The 19,876-nt window shown below is 41.6% G+C and overlaps 1 protein-coding gene across 1 annotated transcript in view; it reads left to right on the plus strand.

Annotated features, from left to right (window-relative positions):
- The window catches only part of CPB2 (carboxypeptidase B2), a 64,258-nt gene that overhangs the window by 10,705 nt on the left and 33,677 nt on the right, over window positions 1-19,876 (plus strand). The window lies entirely within an intron of this gene.

The following is a 19,876-nucleotide window of genomic DNA, read 5'->3' on the forward strand; positions in this document are numbered from 1 at the left end:
TGGGACATAGGCAAAGTCTCTTCAAATTCAAGAAGATAGAAATCATATCAAGCTTCTTCTCAGATCACAGTGGCATAAAACTGGAAATCAACTATAATAAAAACAATCCAAAGAAATCAAACACATGGAGACTAAACAGCATGCTATTAAACAATGACTGGGTTACCAGAGAGATCAAGGAAAAAATAAAAAACATCATGGCAACAAATGACAATGAAAACACAACAATCCAAAATCTATGGGACACAGCAAAAGCAGTCTTGAGAGGGAAGTTCATAGCTCTACAAGCCTACTGCAAAAAAAAAAAGAAACAATGGTAATAAATTACCTAACCCTACAACTCAAAGAGTTAGAAAAAGAGCAACAAGAAAAGCCCAGTGTAAGCAGAAGGAAGGAAATAATAAAGATCAGAGCGGAGATAAACAACATAGAGACCAAAGAAACAATACAAAAGATCAAAAAAACCAAGAGCTGGTTCTTTGAAAGGATAAACAAGATTGATGAACCTCTAGCCAGGCTCACCAAGAAGCAAAGAGAGAGGACACAAATAAACAAAATCAGAAATGAAAGAGGTGAAATAACAACAGACTCCGCCGAAATACAAAGGATTGTTTCAAAATACTATGAATAACTCTATTCCAACAAACTGGACAACCTGGAGGAAATAGACATATTCCTAGAAAAATATAACCATCCAAAACTCAATCAGGAAGAATCTAAACAGCTCAATAGGCCAGTAACTATGGAAGAAATTGAAGCAGTCATCAAAAAGCTTCCAGCAAACAAAAGCCTGGGGCCAGACAGCTTCACAGGAGAGTTTTACCAAACATTTAAGGAAGAAATAAAACCTATCCTCCTCAGACTATTCCAAAAAATCCAAGAGGAAGAAACACTCCCAAGCTCCTTCTATGAAGCCAGCATCACCCTAATACTAAAACCAGATAAAGATAACACAATGAAAGAGAATTACAAGCCAATATCCCTCATGAACATAGATGCCAAAATCCTCAACAAAATTCTAGAAAATTGGATCCAGCAGTACATCAGAAAGATCATACACCATGACCAAGTAGGATTTATCCAGGAATGCAAGGATGGTAAAATATCCCCAAATCAATCAACGTGATACATCACATAAACAAACTGAGAGATAAAAATCACATAGTCATATCAATTGATGCAGAAAAAGCATTTGACAAAATCCAACAATCTTTCTTGATAAAAACTCTCAGCAAGGTGGGACTAGAAGGATCATACCTCAACATAATAAAAGCTATATATGATAAACCCACAGCAAACATCATACTCAATGGGCAAAAACTAAAAACATTTCCCCTAAGAACAGGAACAAGACAGGGATGCCCACTCTCACCACTCCTGTTTGACATAGTACTGGAAGTATTAGCCATTGCAATTAGACGAGAAGAAGAAATAAAAGGCATCCAAATTGGAAAAGAAGAAGTAAAGCTGTCCTTATTTGCAGATGACATGATATTGTACATAAAAAACCTGAAAGACTCCATCAAAAAACTAATAGACTTAATAAATGAATTAGGCAATGTAGCAGGATACAAAATTAATGCCAAGAAATCTATGGCATTTCTATACACCAATAGTGAATTTACAGAAAGAGAGACTAAAAAAGCAATCCCATTTACCATCGCACCAAAAATAATTAAGATACCTAGGAATAAACTTTACTAAGGAGGTAAAAGACCTATACAAGGAAAACTACAGGACACTGAAAAAAGTGATAGAGGAAGATGTAAACAGATGAAAGAACATACCATGTTCATGGGTTGGTAGAATCAACATCATTAAAATGTCCATACTACCCAAAAAAATCTATAGATTCAATGCACTCCCCATTAAAATACCAGCGGCATATTTCACAGACCTAGAAAGAACTCTCCAAAAATTTATCTGGAATAAAAAAAGATCCCGAATAGCCACAGCAATCCTGAGAAAGAAGAATAAAGTAGGAGGGATCTCAATACCAGATTTCAAGCTGTATTACAAAGCCATTGTTCTCAAAACAGCATGGTACTGGCACAAGAACACACATATAGATCAATGGAATAGAATAGAGAATCCAGATATTGACCCAAACCACTATGCTAAATTAATATTTGACAAAAGAGGCATGAACATACAATAGAGTCAAGACAGTCTCTTCAATAAATGGTGTTGGGAAAATTGGACAGATACATGCAAAAAATGAAACTAGATCACCAACTTACACCATACACAAAAATAAGCTCAAAATGGATATAAGACTTAAACATAAGACGGGAAACCATAAAAATACTAGAGGAATCCACAGGCAGCAAAATCTCAGACATATGCCACAAGAACTTCTTCACTGATACTGCCCCTAGGGCAGTGGAAGCTAAAGAGAAAATAAACAAATGGGACTACATCAAAATAAAAAGCTTTTTTACAGCAAAAGAAACTAACAACAAAACAACAAGAAATCCCACTGTATGGGAGAACATATTTGCAAATGTTATCACTGATAAAGGTTTAATCTCCAACATCTACAGGCAGCTTATACAACTTAATAAAAGGAAGATAAATGATCCAATAAAAAAAATGGGCAATGGACCTAAATAGAATCTTTTCAAAAGAAGACAGAAAGAGGGTCAAGAGACACATGAAAACATGCTCAAAGTCACTAATTATCCGAGAGATGCAAATCAAAATGACAATGCGGTACCATCTCACACCTGTCAGAATGACTATCATCAACAAATCAACAAATGACAAGTGTTGGCGAGGATGCGGAGAAAAAGGAAGCCTCGTGCACTGCTGGTGGGAATGCAGACTGGTGCAGCCACTGTGGAGAACAGTATGGAGTTTCCTCAAAAAACAGAAAATGGAACTCCCATTTGACCCAGTAATCCCACACCTAGGAATATATCCTAAGAAACTGGAAACACCAATAAGAAAGGATATATGCACCCCTATGTTCATAGCAGCACAATTTACAATAGCTAAGATCTGGAAACAGCCTAGGTGCCCATCAGCAGATGACTGGATCAGAAAACTGTGGTACATCTACACAATGGAATACTATGCTGCCATAAAAAATAAGGAATTCTTACCATTTGCAGCAACCTGGATAGAATTGGAGAACATTATGCTAAGTGAAATAAGCCAGTCAATGAAAGAAAAATACCACATGATCTCACTCATTTATGGATAATAAAGAACATTATAAACTGTTGAACAAAAAGATAGATACAGAGACAGTAAAGCATCAAACAGAATGTCAAATTACAGCGGGAAGGTTAGGGAGAGGTGGGGGAGATAAGAGATCAACTGAAGGACTTGTATGCATGTATATAAGCATAATCAATGGACACAAAATTCTGGGGGGTGAGGGCATGTATTGGAGTGGGGGGGGGGGTCAATGGTAAGATATGTACACATATAATACCTTAATAAAAAAATGAGAAAAAAAAAGTAGGGAGTGGGGAGAGGAGTCATTAAAAAGGGGGATCCAAGATAGTGGTGAAGTAGGTGGAAGGTACACTCACCTCTTCCCAGGACCAAACTGGAATTACAACTAAAATTATAGATGAATCATCCTGAATAACCAACTGTAGAAAAGCTGAAAAGAAATCTCTCTCTTCTTTTTTTATTTATTTTATTTCTTCTTCTTCTTTTTTTTTTTTAAAGGGAGAGAGAGGAAGGGGGGAAAGAAAGGAAAACATCAATTTGTTGTTCCACTTATTTATGCATTCATTGATTGATTTTTTTATATACCTTTAACAGGGATTGAACCCACAACCTTAGCATATCAGGACAACACTTTAACCAACTGAGTTACCTGGTGAAGGCCTGCAGAGAATTCTTATAACCAAGGATTTACAGAGAAAGCCACATCTAGACTTGTAGAAAGGGTGGAGATGAGAAAGAGGCTGGCCCTGCTCCATGGGCAGCCTAGGTTATGGAGGGATAGCTCAGCTGTGGGGTTGGGGGGGAGTTCCCCTGAGAAGTATGGGGTCTCAAAACCAAGCTGGGCTTTCCAGTCCAGAGCACCAGAGCCAGAAAGAAGCACCCACATAACATTTGGCTGTAAAAATCAGCAGGGTTTCTGTCCACCAGGGAGAGACAGGAGTCCACTAAAGACACAGGCAATCTCTTAAAGGGCCAACACACAAAATTTTTTCACTCACCCTGGGCTCCAGCAGAGGGAGGGCAGAGTGGACTAGAGCTGTGTGAGCAGAGACTGGTGTTTGTGTCTCTGAGGAGAGAGCTGAAGGGACAGCTGCCAGGACCCTGTGCTGAGTCCCTCTCCCATACCACAGATGTCATCTTTCTTGGGTGGAGCACATAGGCCATCAGCCTGGGGGAAAGCAATAGCCCCACCCTACAGAGCTAATGCTCTGCTGAGGAGTCTGCTGCCTTGGATGGGGTGTAGAGGTTTGGGCAGACTCAAGGGGTATCAGTAGCTGGGTTGTGTGGCATTGGGGCAGGAGCCATTTCCTCCATTTTCCTGTGAACCTGACTAGCATTTTTCCCTCATGGGTGATCTGCTAGCCTCACCCTCTGGGCTCTTAGCAGACCCACTTACCCAACATTTGGTGGTTCCACCCTGCTGAAGGCTGGGCAAAATCTGGGACAGATTGAGTTGTGTGGATCTCTGGTGAGGAACACAATCCCCACTTTCTCTGAAGCCTGACCAGCACCTCCCCCTCATGGGAGATTCACTAGCCTCATCCTCCCAACTCCTAGAGGCCCCACCCTGCTGAGCTTGGGCTCTCCGCAGAATATGAGACAGACTGAGTAGAGCAGCTCAAGGACAGGGACCATTATTCCCTTGCAAGCCCAACCGGAGCAGAGCCCTGCCTTCACATCACCAAATATTGGTCTGTTTGGGCCTGAAAAACTCTGCTGGCCTCACTCTGATGACTCCCTGAGACCCCACCCCAACACAAAGGTGTGAGAGCACCCAGCAGGTGGCAGCTAAACTTGGTATACCTGGGACATTTGCTGAGTGGCCTTAGACCAGAACTGAAACTGTATTTTAATCTCTTTCAGTCTGCTGAACACTACTCACCCCTACCTGGTGACTCACTGTGAACTCCCTCAGGCAACTCAAGTACTGTCAGAGGCTCTTTCAGTGACTGAAACTAACAGGCAGCTGGCAGGCAAAGGAGGATATTGGGGTGCCTTGGGATTTTTGCTGAACTGACCCTGGGTCCAGTGCTAGTAAAAAACAGTCTTGGTGCACAGCTTGGTCCTTCCTGGGAGCACACAGGCCCAGCAGAGGCAACCACAAACTATGGAAAACTTGTAGCTCCAAACAAGTTGCCGGGGGCCTGTCACAGACAGCATCTGACTGTGGCCTGTACCAGAGTTCCTTCCCAAAGGGCCAGAATCAACACACCAGTGGCCAGCTTCAGACAACATCAGAACAGGATCCAATACGCTTCACAAGCAGCATATCCAATTGGAGATCTTGGCAAGCACCAAACACTGCTGAGCTGAATTCTGTTTTGTGTGGTCAGCACCTACAAAGCAGCATGGATGCCGTGATTGGGGTTGAGTGCCACAGTTAGCATGAAGGTCAACTTGACACATGAATGGGCCAATAACAATGAGACTCAATCACAACAGGAGGGCCCACATAACCCACACAAGGCACATTCCTGGAGCACCCAGCTCAGGAGATCAAGGAGACTGCACCACTGGACCTCAAAGGACACTTACCACATAAGACTGCCACACAAAGGCTGGGAATCAGAGCAAATTTACCTATTACATAGAAACAAAAAGGCAGTCAAAATGGGGAGACAAAGAAATATGCCCCAAATGAAAGAAGAGGAGAAAGCTCCAGAGGAAAAATAAATAAATAAATGAAATGGAGGCAAGCAATTTATCAAATATAGAGATCAAAGTGATGCTTTTTCAACAGCATAAAAACGAACATAGAAACCATATAGAAAAGACCAGTCAGAAATGGAGAACACAATATCTAAAATAAAGAATACACTGGAAGGAATAAACTATAGGTTGGATGTAGCAGATGATCAAATCAGCAATTTGGAACACAAATGAGAAACAAACACCTAATCAGAGCTGCAAAAATAAAAAAAATATTAAATGAGGATAGTTTAAGGGACCTTTAGGACAACATGAAGTATAACAACACCTTCATCAAAGGGGTACAAGGAGAAGAAAGAGTGCAAGGGATTGAAAATCTATTTGAAGAAATAATGATCAAAAACTTCGCTGATCTAGTGAAGGAAAAAGACACACAAATCCAGGAAGTACAAGGAGTCCCAAACAAGATGAACCCAAAGAGCCCCACATCAAGACATCATCATTAAAATGGTACAGGTTAAAGACAAAGAGAGAATCTTAAAAGCATCAAGAGAAAGACAGTTAGTTACCTATAAAGGATCTCTCATAAGACTGTCAGCTGATTTCTCAACAGAAACACTTCAAGCTAGAAGGGAGTGGCTCAATCCCCAATAGGGGGCATGCAGGAGGCAGCTGATCAATAATTCTCTCTCATCATTGATGTTTCTATCTCTGTCTCTCTCTCTCTCTCCCTCTTCCTTCCTCTCTGAAATCAATAAAAATATATTTTTAAAATAGTAACATAAAATATCATTGAAACCAAGAGCTTGTTCTTTGGAAATATAAACAAGATTGGCATACCTTTAACCATACTCATCAAGTAAAAAAAAAGGACCTAAATAAATGAAAGGGAAGAAGTAACAATTGACACTAAAACAATACAAAGAATTATGAGAAAACTAGAGGCCCGGTGCATGAAATTCGTGCACAGGGGGGTGAGGGGGTGGTGTCCTTCAGCCCAGCCTGAACCCACATCCCTCTCACAATCCAGGACTGCTGGCTCCCAACTGCTCGCCTGCCTGCCTTCCTGATTGCCCCTAACTGCTTCTGCCTGCCAGCCTGATCATCCCCTAACCACTCCCCGGCCAGCCTAATTGATGCCTAACTGCTCCCCTGCCAGCCTGTTTGCCCCTAACTGCCCTCCCCTGCAGGCCTGGTCACACCTAATTGCACTCCCCTGCAAGCCTGGTACCCCCCAACTGCTCTCCCCTGCAGGCCTGGGTCCCTCCCAACTGCCCTTCCCTGCAGGCCTGGTCACCCCCAACTTCCCTCCTCTGCCGGCTTGGTCACCCCTAACTACCCTCCCCTGCAGGCTTGATCGCCCCCAACTGCCCTCCCTTGCAGGCCTGGTCCCTCCCAACTGCCCTCCCCTGCTGGCCATCTTGTGGCAGCCATCTTGTGTCCACATGGGGGAAGCCATCTTTGACCACATGAGGGCAGCCATCTTGTGTGTTGGAGTGATGGTCAATCTGCATATTACCCTTTTATTAGATAGGATAGAGGCCTGGTGCACGGGTGGAGGTCGGCTGGTTTGCCCTGAAGGATGTCCCGGATCAGGGTGGGGGTTCCCTTGGGGTGTGGGGCAGCCTGGGCGAGGGGCCTGTGGTGGTTTGCAGGCCAACCACGCCCCTTGGCGACCCAAGTGGAGGCCCTGGTATCTGGGGTTTATTTATCTTCTACAACTGAAACTTTGTAGCCTGGAGCAGAGCCAAGCCTTCTGCTTGCTCCGTGGCAGCAGCCATTTCTGTTGGGATTTATGTATCTTCTATAATTGAAACTTTGTAGCCTTGAGTGGAGGCCTAGGCCAGCAAGGGCAGGCAGAAAGCTTGGCTTCCTCCATTGATGGGGAAACCCAAGCCTCCCTCCTGCTCTCTGTGGCCATAGCCATCTTGGTTGGGTTTATTTGCATATTTGCTCCTGATTGGCTAGTGGGTGTGGTTTGTGGGTGTAGCAGAGTGATGATTAATTTGCATATTACTCTTTTATTAGATAGGATATTATACACAACTATAGACCAACAAATTGTGCAATCTGAATGAAATGAATACATTCCTAGAAACATAAAATCTTCCAAACTGAATCAAGAATAATCAGAGAATCTAATAAACAGATTACAACTAGTGAAATTGAAGCAGTAATCAGAAAACTCCCAACAAACAAAAGTCCTGGACCAGATGGCTCCACAAGTAAATTTTACTAAACATTCAAAGAAGAACTAGCACCTATCCTTCCCAGGTACCCATCCAGGGAAGCACACATGGCATCTACTATATAGTCACACCTTGTGTTACTCAGAACAATCTGTTTAATAAAATACACTTTTGGATTCTGGTTGGTCTCTTTTCCTGAAAGAAACATAGAAGAGAAACATTAGTGGAATTAACTATAGTCCCTACAGCTATAGCAAGTCTTGAGAGACTAGCCAATACTCATCATTCCCCTTTTCTACCACCCATTCTGTTTTCTCATTGTCAGTACCTATCCTGGTCTAGGTGGCCTACCTGGTGAGATAACACAGGCCTGCAGCTCTCCAGGGTTTGAGGCCCCAATCACCATGCCCTCTTGGTCCATGGCTGCTGCATTTGTCAACATATAAAGAAATTGGACAAGGGAATATCACAGAATGTCTAAGTTTATTATCTGATAGCCAAACATATTCTTGCCTGCCACCTTCACTGTGTGAATGCAACCCTTAATATCCTCCTGATGACCAAGGTCAATTGCCCCTTCCAGCAAGGTAACTCCTCTCCTTTCTGATCATCTCTTGGCACATGGAGACAGAAATATTGTGTAGCAGCAAGAGCTTTCAGTTTAATAGAACTCTATATGTCTTGTGGAAAGATTTTTCCTCTGGGAACCAGGACTTTTAAACTTATAGAACACACTAGAGGCCCAGTGCATGAAATTCATGCACGGGGTGGGGGGTGTCCCTCAGCCCAGCCTGTACCCTCTCCAATCTGGGACCCCTCAAGGGATGTCCGACAGCCCATTTAGGCCCGATCCCAATAAGTGCCTACATTGTGATTCTTCTCTTGGGACAGGCCTCGTCCCTCCAATAGGATTGGGCCTAAATGGGCCATCGGACATCCTTCTCACAATCCAGGACTGCTGGCTCCCAACTGCTCACCTGCCTGCCTTCCTGATTGCCCCTAACCGCTTCTGCCTGCCAGCCTGATCACCACCTAACCACTCCCCTGCCAGCCTGATTGATGCCTAACTGCTCCCCTGCCAGCCTGTTTGCCCCTAACTGCCCTCCCCTGCAGGCCTGGGTCCTTCCCAACTGCCCTTCCCTGCAGGCCCTGTCGTCCCCAACTTCCCTCCTCTGCTGGCCTGATCACCCCTAACTGCCCTCCCCTGCAGGCTTGATCACCCCCAACTGCCCTCCCTTGCAGGCCTGGTCCCTCCCAACTGCCCTCCCCTGCAGGCCTGGTCCCTCCCAACTGCCCTCCCCTGCTGGCCATCTTGTGGTGGCCATCTTGTGTCCACATGGGGGCAGCCATCTTGTGTGTTGGAGTGACGGTCAATTTTCATATTACTCTTTTATTAGATAGGATATTTGTAAATTGAAAGTAAAATTTCCCTACATGGGTCAACTCGGAATGATGGTAAATCCAACTTGATTCCTGGAACCATGTATTCTACCTAGTGCAGACACAGAACTATATGTTATTGATTTCAAGTATATACTGTATCCTAGAGGATGTTGCCCCTTTCCAAGCTAGCACCTCAGCTGATCTTTCAATAAGCTATTCTAAATGCTGTATCAAGCTAGTAGTTTCTGAGTTATGTGGTATGTGATATGCACAGTGGATTCCATGGTAATGTGCACAATATTTTGAAAAGAGGATCTCTTGACCTGATAAAATATTATGTGGGATGCTGTGTCCATGGATCATACACTATGTAAGCCCTTATATGGTGATGCTGACTGAGGTTTTGAAGGCAGAAGAGGCAAACCTAGACCCATAGTGGAAGGCAACTGATGTAGTCACTTTGTCACCATGTGGTTGCCTGGTCTCCTCGAGGAATGGTGCTTATTGAAGGTTCACTTTGACCTCTTCATAGATCAAATCTCCTTCTGTCTCCCTTTTCCACTTTTAAGGATCTTTGTGAAACCATTGATAATCCAACATAATCTTGCCATTTTAAAATCCTTACCTTAGTCACCTTTGCAAAGTCACTTTTGTCATGTAAGGTAACAAATTCAATTATTCTAGGGAATAGGGCATGAACATTAGACTACCTACCACAATAAATATGACAAAGCCCAGATCATGGTGGGTGAGACTGGTCCCATGACCATTTGTTGTCCCCTGGTTAGGCATTCTGTCTATATTATGGCCCAATAGCTGCCAGGAATTATTTTTGAAAAAATATATGATTCTCCACTGTAGATGTCATGGCCTTGCTCTAGGTGCCTACATTGTGATTCTTCTATTAAGACATGCCAAAACCTCCAAATGGCATATTTTCCCACCACAGATGCCTCTGATCCCATATGGTATGAGGGCTCTTGCACCACAGTCTGAACTTTTCTGTTCTGGGCCTCTCACAAAATGGTAATCTTTTTTGTCATCCAATATATGTCTTGAAGCAGTATTTCCAAGTGAGCTATATTCAGAACCCAAGATACCTACCAAGAATTGTGATCCCTTCTTTAGCATGGGAGGTTGAGATGCAATCATCCATCTGTTATTTTTTTATTTATATTATTACAGCTATCCCCTATCCCCCTCTTTGCCCCCATTCATCCTCCCCACTCCACCTTAGGCCTTCCCCACACTCTTGTCTGTGTTCATGGGTTATGCATATATGGATATAACTTATTCAGTTAATCGCTTACCATCCCACCTACTACCCTTCCCTCTGAGATCTGTCAGTCTGTCCCATGTATACATGCCTCTGGACCTGTTTTGTTCATCAGTTTATATTGTTGATTAGATTCCACATGTAAGTGAGGGCATGAGGATACTTGTCTTTCTCTGACTGGATTATTTTACTTAGTATAATACTCTCCAGGTCCCTCCATGCTGTCTCAAAAAGTAAGAGATCCTCCCTTTTTTAGCCACATAGTATTCCATTGCATAAATGTACCATAGCTCTTTTATCCACTTATCTACTGATGGACATTGGGCTGTTTCCAGATATTAGCTATTGTAAATAATGCTGCTATGAACATAGGGTGCATATATTCTTTCTGATTTGTATTTTGGGATTCTTAGTATATATTCCCAGAAGTGGTATCACTGGATCAAACAGCAATTCCATTTTTTATTTTTTCAGGAAACTCCATACTGTTTTCCATAGTAGCTGCACCAGTCTGAATTCCCACCAGCAATGCACTAGGGTTCCCTTTTCTCCACATCCTCAACAGCAGTTGTTGTTTGTTGATTTATTGATGGTAGCCATTCTGGCAGGTGTGAGGTGATACCTCATTGTCATTTTAATTTTCACCTCTCTGATTAGTGGCATTGAGCATTTTTACATATATATATTGGCCATCTGTATGTCCTCTTTGGAGAAGAGTCTATTCATTATTTTGAAAGGGATTTCCCATCCTATCCCAGGAGACTAGACCCTATAATGTTTCTGGTGTGGCAGACCTTGAATCTTTATGGTATTTTTTGCCCACTCTTGAAAATGTGTGTTACTAAGACCTCCAATGCACTTGCCACTTCTTGCTCATCTGATCCATGATTCATATGATGACACTGATATAGTAGACTGATATATACATAAAGGCTAGTTCTCTTTGACTATATTATTACATCTAGTGGGAAAGTTAATCTAAGTTTGAAGCAAGACTGTAAATATATATTGGTGTCTGTCCCAAGTGGGTGTGAACTGTTCTGATGCTTTTTTTTTTCTGAAAGGGATGGCCAGTTCAACAGCTAAATACCATACACCTGAGGCCCTGTTCAGCAAAGATACCACATTAAGTACAGTCACTATAACTGGGATTCCTACTTGGTTGAGTTTGATTATTCATTGTCATCCTCTAGGATCCATTTGGTTTTTGTGGGAGCCAGATTGGTGAATTGAAAGTGAATTTGATGGGAACCACCATCACTATATCTTTAGGTCTTTAAGAGTGGTACTTATACCTGCCATTTCCTCCAGATGCATTTTTTTTATAATTTGCTATCTTGGCTGTGAAGGGGTGGGGGTGGGGGTGTGCTGGGGTTCTTGTTCCGTCATTAAGAAGGGTTCAGCAATCTGGAGAAAGGCTGTGTGTAACTTAAGTAAGAGTCCAGAGATGAAAGATAATTTTGAAAGGCATTGGGGATCAGAGGAGCCTAGCTAAAGAAACTAAGTTCTCCTTGTCTCAGGACCCCTTGCTTTTTATTAACACAAATTGTCCTAAGGCAAGGTGGAGATATACACTTCAAAGGGTAGGGTTTTGTCTACAGAATCCATTGTCAGATTGGGAAATAGCCTACGGCTGTTTAAGTGTTTGGCCAGTAGGAGGCAATAATATGTAGATTAAGATGCCCTGAGCTGTCTGGCAGCAAACAATCCATTTAATGCATCCTTTTCAGGTTTGGGAAAATGCCTTCAGCCATTCCCAACAGGTGACAACATATGTGACTCAGCCCTTGTTGAGTCCCCAAGTTCCATCAACCTTTTGATGAAATTCTTGCAATTATGACATGCTGGAATTGACTTCTGGCAGGGGTGGGGTTGGACAGTTTCACCTTTAGGCTTTTCTAACTATGATAGCTCTTGCTTCATAGGCAAGAACCCAATATGGGGTTGTTTCCAACTACCAAGTATGGCCATTTCAAGTACACATTTAGAGACCAGAGAAATGATCATGAGGGGAATCCATGGACCCAGTGATTCTACTATCAGCTGGACTTAGACTATGGCTCCAGGTCTCCATGTTTCAGTGTCAGCTTAGACCCTGAATCCAAAAGACCTCAAAATGCTTGAGTAATCCCCTTTTCCCAATGTGCATTTTCCTGAGTAAATTGCCATAGGTCCCTTTGGGAAAATACTGAGGAAGTCATGATCATATATCCTTTCTATGCTGTTGCAGGGTCTTCCCTGGTGGAGACCTGACTCCTCCTTCAGGCAACAGATTCTGGATCAGGTCTGGAAACTAGGCAATGGATAGGAATAGCTATCCTTAGCTTCCTCATTATCCATTATTGATTTATTTTTATTGTAAAGGTTGAGCAATGCTTTTGTTGGCTTCCCATCTATCTTGCCCCTAAGAACTCTGTGTTCTCTTTAACTATAGCCTTCTATATATCACATCCCTCTCTGGCTGCCACTCTTACCTTGCTGCTCATTACAATAATTGTGCCCAATTTGTTAACTGGCAGTTAAGCACTGCCACCTGGCTTCTATTATGTAGCAATCTTGTTACCTCTGATGCTATTGGGGAGCTCAGTTCTGTAATGTCATTTCCTACTGTCAGCCCTCAGGATCTACTCCAACTTCCCTATCCAATCTCCAAACCAACAGCTAGGGTTAAGTCTTGATATAATATAGCTGTGAAAGTGTTGAGTATGTTAATAAAGAATTGAGGCTATAATCCTAAGGAGGTGCACTCACCCATCACACAAGATTTAACATTCTAATTAGATCCTTGAGAGGTAGGTGGTGTTAACTGCTGTTCAATGGTTTTTGGAAGCTTGGAGAAAACAATGGCCTGCACTAAGTGGACTACAAGTGTCAGAACTCTTGCAGCAGATGGCAAGAAAGGGGATCAAAAAATTCCTAGAATAGGGCATGCTAGAGTGAAAATACTAGTACAATAAAAGGCTATGCTCCACTGATGGGCTCAGAGAACATTTGAAAACCATAAAGATTATGCTTAAGGAGAAGGTCACCAGTATCATGAGAAGCTCAAGAATGGCTTTTTCATAGTCAGAGTAGCTTTATAATAGTATTTTTTCCTGACTAAATACAATAAGAGACCTTTTTGGTTAAAAAAGTAAATTTTAGAAAGTAAATAATATGGAAAAGTATAATATTAGGGAGAAAAAAATAACACTAAAATTTCATCACCTTGAGAAAACATAGTTAACATTTTAGTGATCATTCTTTCATGCATTTCGTTATATATTTGTATATACCCATGTATAGTTTTACATTAGTTGAATGTCATCTCTCCTATCAGAACTATAGAGACCTTTCTTTTTTTAATTTATTTATTGAATAAGGTATTACATATGTGTCCTTATCCCCCATTACCCCCCAAACCCCCCACTCATGCCCTCACCCCTGTTTTCTTTTTAAAACAACCTTATTTGCTCCTCCCTTCCCTCATCTACCCAGTCCATCAGTTGCCATTCTCCACTATCCAAATCAATGTTAACAATGTGCTGTTTATTCATTTATAACTTTTCTCCTGCTTTTAACACATACAATTTTCCTTGTTCTTTCTAATTTATTTATATTACAAAAATGGGGTAATATTTCATAGAGTTTTCCACTTGATTCTTGCTTATCTCCCTTAGTACATGATGTAAATCTTCCCCAAGTTAACTATTATAAATCTATCTCATTCTTTATAATGGCTAGAAAACATTCTAGGATGTGGAAGCACTACCAATATTCTATTACTGATAAGCATTCATATGATTTCCAGCTATTGTTATTATGAATAATCTATATATATATAAAAGCCTAATATGCAAAGTGTCCCCTTGGGAGTTCAACCGGGAGACTGGGAGTTTGATCACTCACTATGACATGCGCTGACCACCAGGGGGTGGCGCAGAATGAAGGAAGGCCCCAGCTGTCATCCAGAGTTTCTGTATACTCTTTACCCAGTTTTCCTTACATTAGCATTTTATATTACCACTAGAGGCCCGGTGCACAAAATTCGTGCACTCAGGGGGGGGGGGTCCCTCAGCCAGGCCTGCACCCTCTGGCAGTCCAGGAGCCCTCAGGGGATGTCCGACTGCTGCAGAGGCAGAAGAGGCTCCCACCACCACTGCTGTGCTTGCCAGCCATGAGCCTGGCTTCTGGCTAAGTGGCGCTCCCCCTGTGGGAGTGCACTGACAACCAAGGGGCAGCTCCTGCATTGAGCGTCTGCCGCCTGGTCCTCAGTGCACGTCATAGCAACTGGTTGTTCCACCATTCAGTCGATTTGCATATTAGCCTTTTATTATATAAGATAATATATTTGTCAAAAATAAAAAAACAACATTGTACATTATTACTAGTAAACACCAGTTTTTCCACAAATGTTCTTTTTCTGTCCTAAGATCCAATCCTGGATAAAATGTTGCATTAGTTGTTGGTATTCAATTTATTAAGTGCATTTTTATACATAATCAATTTTTTTTTTAGTTGTTTCAGGCAGGAGAGTAAACTTGGTTCCTATTTCCCCATCTTGACTGGATTCAAAGTCTAAAATTAGTTTTAAGTAAAGCAAGAGCAAAACATTTCCCTTCTGATTTAAAAATTATTTACCCTCACACTTCAAGACCAGTATTTATCCAAAAATAAAACACTCTTCAAGTTAATTAATGAGGCCCCCTCTGGCAAATTCCACCAACATAGCGTAATTTTAATTTAAATAAAATAGTTACTTAAAAATATGCTAGAAACTTGAGAATGCTGTTGCTGTTAACAAATCCCACATATATCTGCAATTTTTCACCTCACTGCTTCCATTCTCTCTCCTTTTTTTCTTATCCACAAAGATACTTTGCTTTATAAATTAGAAACAATAGAAGAAGCATGAAAACATTGAATCCCATGCATATAAAGACTACTAACACTCATTCAATGGTAAATACAATTATTCTCAGAAAACAGAACTATAAACTAAATATGTCAAGAAAATTGGGAGAAAGTCCAAACAGAAATTGTGATTTTAAAAAAAAGATTAGCAATGACCATGACAAATAATCCTCATGCAACCATTTCAAATATTTTAGTTATTTCTTGTCAATTTATTTGTCATGGTCATTCTATTCTCTCTTTACCCAAATCTCCCTCACTGGCAAGAGAGCTGCAAGTATGAGAAAATTTACTAAACAAGTCTTTCCTTCCTGATTAAGTGACATGTGTAACCAGTATTGATCCATGTTGATTCACACTGATGTATTACCTTGGCTTTGCAAGAATAACTAAGCATTCCTCATAGCTCTAGTAAGCATTACAAGGCAGAAAGAAATATAACAAAGCAAAGGTGAAAGAACAAATTGAATCAAGTGTTAAGTTAAAAAAAAAACTGTTAATGTAACCCACCTCATTCAGAGATTAAACCAGAAAGCCCCTATGCTCTTCTCATAAAAAAATATGATAAAATCCACACTCATTTATGATAAAAACTCATAAAAGAGTAAAAGGAAACTTCTTTACACTGCTAAGAGGCACCTACCAAAACCCTACAATAAGCATTCTAATGGTGAAGCATTAGTAAGTTTTCCTTAAAAAATTATGAATCATGCATTTTATTTATACTTCTATTCAACACTGTACTGTAGGTCCTAGCCACTACAGTAAGACAAGGAGAAACAAAACAAAACAAAAAACTTAGCATGTGGATTTGTAATTATTTTTTACAAAGAAAAAAACAAAATAAAATATCTACTTTAAAATGATCAAAATTGGCCCTAACTGGTTTGCTCAGTGGATAGAGTGTTGGCCTGTGGACTGAAAGGTCCGAGGTTCGATTCCAGTCAAGGGCATGTACCTTGGTTGTAGGCACATCCCCAGTAGGAGGTGTGCAGCAGGCAGTTGATCGGTGCTTCTCTCTCATCGATGTTTCTAACTCTCTATCCCTCTCCCTTCCTCTCTGTAAAAAATCAATAAAATATATTTTTTAAAAATAAATAAATAAAATAAAATGATCAAAATTGCCAAGGGAGCTGGAGAGAAAAATCAATATCATTCCAACACCTCAGCAAGAATTTACTATTAAAAGTATTTACAGCATTTACAAGAGAAAAAAAAACATACTGAATAAATATAATGAAAATGTGCAACATCCTTATTGATAAAATTATAAAACTTTTTGAAGGCTATTAAAGAAGGCTTAAACCAACAGACAAATCAACTGTATTTACTTATAAGCATAATCATTAGGATGTCAGTTCTCCCCAAGTTGTTGATCTACATATCCTAATATATAAAAAGCCAGGGGCCATCACGACCGAAACAACCGGATGGACAACCGAACAGCAGGCTGCGTGGGGCAACCAGGCCAGCAGAGGGGTTAGTGAGTGACAACCAAATGACTGAACAACAGGCTGCCTGGGGTGACCAGGCCAGAACGGGGGGGGGGGGGGGGGGGGCAATTGGAGCGACCAGGCCAGTGGGGGGGGCCCAGTAAAGGGTGACCAGGCCCACGGGAAGAAGTTAGGGGTGACCAGGCCAGCAGGTGGGGCAGTTATGGGCGATCAGGCTAGCTGGCAGAGGCGATTAGGGGTGATCAGGCTGGCAAGGGGGCAGTTAGGGATTATCAGGCAGGTGGGCAGGTGAGCAGTTAGGAGCCAGTGGTCCCAGATGGTGAGAGGGATGTCCGACTGCCAGTTTAAGCCCAGTCCCCGTGATGGGGCCTAAACCAGCAGTCGGACATACCCTGAGGGGTCCAGGATTGGAGAGGGTACAGGCTGGGCTGAGGGGACCACCCCTCCATGCACAAATTCTGTACACCAGGCCTCTAGTAATTGAGTAAAATTCTAATCAAAATTCAAAATTTTCCTGGAACATAACAAGCAGATTTTTAAAAATTATGCAGAAAAGCAAAGGATCAAATCAAAAGGCTCTTTAAAAAGCATTAGGCATGGAAGAGGAGAAGTAGGAGCCTGTTTTATAGGATGTTAAGAATTAATATGAGGCTATAGTCACAAAGATGAGTGGTTCTGGCACAAGGATAGACAAGTAAACCAATGGAACATAATAAAAAGCCAAGAAAGAGACCACAATAGATTGGCAAGGGAAATCTTTGAGTATACTATAACTAGAGGCCTGGTGCACAGATCTGTGCACTGGTGGGGTCCCTCAGCCTGGCCTGTGGGGATCGAGCCGAAACTGGCTCTCTGACATCCCCTGAGGGGTCCCAGATTGTGAGAGGGTACAGGCCAGGCTGAGGGACCCCACTGGTGCACGATTGGGGCCGGGGAGAGACCATGGGAGGGCTCTAGGGCATGTTGGGCCCATCGTGGCCAGTACTGATTGGCTGGACCCCAGCAGCAAGCTAACCTACTGGTTGGAGCATCTGCCCCTTGATGGTCAGTGCACATCATAGCAACTGGTCGAACAGTCGAACAAACGGTCGGACACTTAGCATATTAGGCTTTTATTATATATGGATAACTAGTTCACCCTGAAATAGTTTCACTTGCCACAACACAGGTTTATTTCTCATTCATATCATCAGTTATTGAAGGTCACCAGGACTCTCCCTGGTGCTCTCTTGCAACTTGGAGATCTGAGCTGCTTCCATTTTGCAACTCCATATCTTGGGATTCTTTGCTTCTAGCCACAGGGTGAGAGGGAACATAAGCATTGAAGACTCCCACCTGCTACTCCCACACACATTCCCATTGTCAAGAACTAAGGCACATGGTCTCAATGCAAACACAGGAGAGGCTGGGAAAGGCAGTTTTTCTGTGTGTCCAGGAAGAGGAAATGGTGTGATGAACCAGAATTATCTCTGTTAAAAAAAAAAAAAAGAAAACTTATATAAGGCAGAATTGGCATAGCGGAAGCCTGGGGAAAGTATTAACAATTAATAAATTATGCTAAGAATAAAAAAAAGAACTCAATTTCTTCTTTACATTGCACCAAAACAAATAACTTTCAAATGGATTAAGCTTAAATGAGAAAGACAAAAGGAGAATATGACCCAGGGATGGGGAAAGAGTTCTTAACACACACACACATACAAACACACACACACACACATATGTGTGTGTGTGTGTGTGTGTGTGTGTGTGTGTGTGTGTGTGTGTGTTAAGAACTCAAACCCATAGGAAATGATGGATAAAAATACAAACCCATAGGAAATGATGGATAAAAATACATCATAAAGAGAGAAAAGACAACCTGGTAGAATATATTTTCAATACATACAACTAAAAAAATATTAGTATTTAGACTGTAGGAAGAAATTATATGAGCCTATTGCCACAAAAGAATAATCTACTGGAAATAACTATACTTCATTGCAAGTCAGAAAGTTAAAATTAAAATCACAAGAAGATTCCATTTCACAACCATTAGACTGAAAAAGGTAGTCATACAGCATCAATGTTAGCAAGGAGGAGGAGCTATGGGAAATCCTTTCCACTACTTGTGAGAATACAAATGGATACAAAAAGTTTGAGGAATAATTTGACACTATCTCACAAAATTAAAATTGTGCATACCCTGAAGAGATAGCAATTCCATTTGTAGACAAATTCTTGCAATTATGAATGAACTATGATTAGGTACTTCAACACAAATAGTAATCTTGAAAATACAATGTTGAGTGAAAAAACAAGATACAGAAGAAGACATATTGTGTGCCATTTTATATAGTTAAATCAAGCAAATGTAAGAGTATTTTGAGAATCCACACATACAAGAATCCATACATGTGTTTAAGAATCCATTCTATAAAGAAAAGCAAGGGAATAAGCAAAGTGAAAATTTAGGGTAGTGGATAGTGTTGGGGATGTGGCTGGGGAGCAGGGGTGGGGAACTTCAAGGACACCAATAAAGTTGGATTTCTTAAGTGGGGTAATGGCTTCACAGGCATTAATTTTATTATGTAACTAGAGGCCTGGTGCATAAAATTTATGCACAGGTAGGGTCCCCTAGGCCTGCCTGGTGATCAGGGCCCAATCAGGTTCCCCGCCTCCCACCCTCCCTACCTTCCTTCCCTCACTCCCTCAGCGCCCCACCGTCGTCACTGGTCACCCACCATGTTCCACGCTGCCCCCTGATGGTCAGCATACATCATAGCAAGCAATCTAACTCCTGGTCGAATTCCCAAGGGGGCAATTTGCATATTAGCCTTTTATTATATAGGATAAGCTAGTGTTGGCAT

The sequence above is a fragment of the Eptesicus fuscus genome, chromosome 8, assembly GCF_027574615.1.
Source record: "Eptesicus fuscus isolate TK198812 chromosome 8, DD_ASM_mEF_20220401, whole genome shotgun sequence".
NCBI lineage: Eukaryota > Metazoa > Chordata > Mammalia > Chiroptera > Vespertilionidae > Eptesicus > Eptesicus fuscus.